The sequence below is a fragment of the Giraffa tippelskirchi genome, chromosome 3, assembly GCF_054371585.1.
Source record: "Giraffa tippelskirchi isolate mGirTip1 chromosome 3, T2T-mGirTip1v1.2.pri, whole genome shotgun sequence".
Taxonomy (NCBI): domain Eukaryota; kingdom Metazoa; phylum Chordata; class Mammalia; order Artiodactyla; family Giraffidae; genus Giraffa; species Giraffa tippelskirchi.
This window is the reverse complement of record NC_137277.1, coordinates 182,791,506-182,795,600: the sequence shown is the minus strand read 5'-3', so window position 1 is coordinate 182,795,600 and position 4,095 is coordinate 182,791,506. Positions and strand designations below refer to the sequence as shown.

The window sequence follows — 4,095 nt, the reverse complement described above, 5'->3', positions numbered from 1 at the left end:
TTCATTCCCTACACAGCTAACAGCACAACCTTTTTGAAAAAAAATCAGATCATGTTGATCCCCACCTAAACCTTTCAAAAGCTTCCCCTGCACTTAAGGTAAAACCCCAAATCCTCAACCTGGCCCCCAGACCCAGCCCCTCTGACCTTAGTTCTCCCCATTTTCCTGCTGGCTTAGTAGGCACTGAACACACTGATCTTTCTGTCTCAGGACCTTTGCACATACTATTTTTTCTTCTGGGAAATCTCTCTCTCCAATTCCACATAACTGACTTCTGCTCCTCTTTCAGGTCTCAGCTTAAATGTCGCCTCTTAAAAGAGAAGCCCTCCCTGACTCCTCTTTCTATCATGTCACCCGATTAGTCCTTGTTCATGATTTGTAGGGAAGCACTAGGATGTATGTCATGGTTGAAAACAGGCTCTGGAGGCAGATTGCTTGGGTGTTGAATCCTAGCTTTGCCACTCCTGTACCATGTGACCTTGACCACATTTACTTAATCAATCTGTCCTTCAGATTCCTTATCTGTAAAATGGGAGTATGTTAATAATAGTTCCTCAAAAGATAGGCACTCTGTGCAATGTACAGAGTAAGCATTCAACAAATATTGACAGGTATTTTATTGTTTCTTCATGGCACATTTCTTGGGATTTAATTATTTTGGTTTCTGCAATGTAAGCTTTTGTGGGAACAGTAATTGTGCTTTTCTTATTCACTGCTGTACCCCCAGCACTTTGCACAGTGGCTGGTACATGGCATATGCTTAATTACATTGCTGAATGAATGCATGAAGGCAGATTCCAACTCATCCCTTTTGGAACTTACAAAGCATAGACTCTAACCTTGTCCTTCTTACCCTTCAACACTTCACCATCTTTTTTTTTTTTTAAGATTTTTTGATATGGACCACTTTTAAAGTCTTTACTGAATTTGCTACAATATTGCTTCTGTTTTATGTTGTGGGTTTTTGGCTGCCAGGCATGTGGAGTCTTAGCTCCCCTAAGAGGGATTGAAGCCACATTCTGCACTGAAAGGCGAAGTCTTAACCACTGAATGGCTAGGGAAGTCCCACCTGGCCATTTTGGAGCTGTGAAAATGGAGACCCATAAAGGTGGGGTGATTTGAGCAAAGCTTCAAGGGGGAAGGGACGTTGTTCTTTCCAACATCCCACAGGGAAGTAAAATTGCTACTTGTCAGAAACGTGATGGAGCCCTAAAAGCACATGGAACCTGCTATATCCATTGTGAACACAAGTCACAGCTGTTTATTCTAGGAATAAGATCCAGGGCAAAATTTTCATCACAAGAGAGAGAGAGAGAAAAAAAAAAAAGAAAATCTGTGAGGTCTCTGGACGCAGCATGACTGAGATGGCTGACACTGCAGCTGTGCCTTCCTGGAGAAATTATCTGGTCCTCATCCAAGTCACTGCCCTCCCTCTACCCAAACATGTTGTTCATGCCACCTTCAGGAATCCAGGAGTCTCATTTAACAAATGTGGGAACAGAGGCTTAGTGAGGAGAAGGGACTTACTCAACACAGGTCCACATAATGAATTAAACCCAAATCTGACTTCTAGCACAAGATTCCTTTAAGCTCTAATTAATACAAAAGCTCTTACTATGAGGTGAGAGGGAGGAGGAAGTTAGAAAAAGGAAGAGATTGTCGAATGAGATGCCCACTGGCAGACAGGGGCACTGACAGGTGTGCAGACCAGACCTTGGGGGGAGGGCAGGGGAGTCTGTTGAGGAAAGAGGAGATGGAGGCTGAGGCCTAGCTGGGTTATTTTCAGAGCTGCTATCTTTGTCTGCATCTGCTAAATTATTAAACTGATATCACATCCTAGAGGGTGCCAGGCCAGGTTGCCAGGAAGAGACTGAAATGGAGGTATTGGATCTCTTAGCTGAGGCCTTGAATCTTCTAGCTGGGATGGAAGTTGACTTTTCAAGCCTTGACTTTCTACCCCACCGCCCTCTCAGCTGACAGAGGGGATCCTGCTTTGGGCCACATCTGCACTCACCATTCCCTCTGGAAGGTTCTGTGTCCGCAGCTCCTGTCCTGAAAGGGGTATGTATATAATGGAAAGGACTCTGAAACCAGGTCCCCCCGCCCCCCGCTCCCCGCCCCCCCCCCGCCGCCAGGCTGCCTCTTCTATTTCAAGGTCTCTGACTCAGACCACAGATAGACATGACTAGCTGTGAAACCTTGAAGGAATCCTTGATCTTTTATGTCTTTGTGCCATAGGTATTAATGGTTCCATTCCTCAGACCCTGAGGTTCACAGAAAAAGCACCTCTCTCAGGGTTATGCAGCTTGGAAAGAACTAAGCTTCAATTCAAATTCAGATCTCTCCTATTCCAGATGCCTTTCCTCTCTATTCTTTTTTAAAAATATATTTTAGTATTTTCTCTATTTTCTGCAAAGAGAATGTATAACTTTGATAAGATCAGAAAAAAAAAAGAATAATCATTGTAGTTTTAAAAAATGTATTTTCTAATTCCAAATGTTGTGTTAGCTGGGCTGGCTGTGCCCTAAGAGATAGTTGGCTGTGGCCTTGCCCACTCCTGGGAGCATGGAGCTCAGGCAGGTAAGGAATCTGGCAGATACCAAAGGTCTCTCACTTCTGGTCCTGTACATATGGTGTCCCCATCCTGAATCCTTCTCCCTTCTTGTCCCCCCCGCCCCAATCTGTGCATCTTGCACTTTGATTCATCCTTCAGATCTCTGTTTAAATATCATCTTCTCTGGGGAACTCTCCCTGATCCCCTCTCCACCCAGCTGGGCTCAGTGTCGGCTCTGTATTCCCACTACCACTCTGTCTCTCCTATCCCAGGAGACACCTCACTGAACTGCAGTCACCTGTGTCCTCCCTGGACTGCGTGCTCTCTGCAGGCAGGGCCCCATCCGATCACCGCTTTACCGCCAGCAGCCAGCTCAACAGAAAAGGTAATGATCAAATCTGTCAAGTGAGTGAAACAAATGAGTGAAGAAGAGGACCTCTCTATTCTTGCTGCTGCTGCTAAGTCGCTTCAGTCGTGTCCGACTCCGTGCGACCCCATAGATGGCAGCCCACCAGGCTCCGCCGTCCCTGGGATTCTCCAGGCAAGAACACCAGAGTGGGTTGCCATTTCCTTCTCCAGTGCATGAAAGTGAAAAGTGAAAGTGAAGTTGCTCAGTCGTGTCCGACTCTTAGCGGCCCCATGGACTGCAGCCCACCAGGCTCCTCCATCCATGGGATTCTCCAGGCAAGAGTACTGGAGTGGGTTGCCATTGCCTTCTCCGCTCTATTCTTGACTAGCTCTGAATACCCTTGTATTATTTTTCAATTCAAACGAACACTATGTGAGTGACCTTATGGAGACAGGCACTCTACCTAACTTCAAGGAATCTAATGAAAAGCAAAACCAGTCTGAGAAGAGACTATTAAGTAACTAAACAATAAACAAATACATATATATATATATGACTAGTGGGAAATGCCATAGAGGGTAGGAACAGAGGACATATCAGAGAACAGCAGGGAGCTGAGCTATGCCTTCGGGGTGGGTCAGATCTGTGTTTGAATCTTTGTCTGGTCACTGCTCTGTGGTGTGACCTCTAGCAATTATCTTCTCTGGGCTTCGGTTTCCCATCAGGAACAAAGGCTGCTGATGCCCCTCCCTTAGGGATGCTGTGGAAAGATGAGAATGTTCATCTATTCAATAAATGTAGGCTGAATTCAGAGAAACAACTTGTCCAAAGTCACCCAGATGGGCAGTGTGTGTGGGATTCGAACTCAGATCTGACTGGTTCTCTGGATCTGGCTGATGGTGGAAGGTGGAGGTAAGTCCTAATCCTTCCCCCCTTGATTCATCCCCCAGAAGTGGGGAGCAGTGATCTGCTTGATGATCACCTGTAGATCTCCCCACAGTGATGGGGGAGGGGTCTTCTGCACAGAGAAGGACACAGGTTTGATGACACAAAGGAGACCATTCAAAGGGATGACACCAAGCAGCGGGGCATTTCATCATCCCATTGAGCTCCTCTGACTCCCCAAGCCCCATCCTCCCTACTGAACTTCCCTCCTCCTTCTTCTTCTTTGAGCCTCTAGCACCAATGCGCC

At 46.2% G+C, this 4,095-nt stretch overlaps 1 long non-coding RNA gene across 1 annotated transcript; it reads left to right on the top strand.

Moving 5' to 3' along the window:
* Positions 1-1,740: 1,740 nt before the first annotated feature.
* On the top strand, positions 1,741-3,714 carry LOC145543773 (uncharacterized). Its single transcript, XR_014081039.1, has 4 exons — positions 1,741-1,881; positions 1,974-2,061; positions 2,827-2,939; positions 3,629-3,714. It is a non-coding gene; the product is annotated as an uncharacterized LOC145543773 (long non-coding RNA).
* Positions 3,715-4,095: the final 381 nt, after the last annotated feature.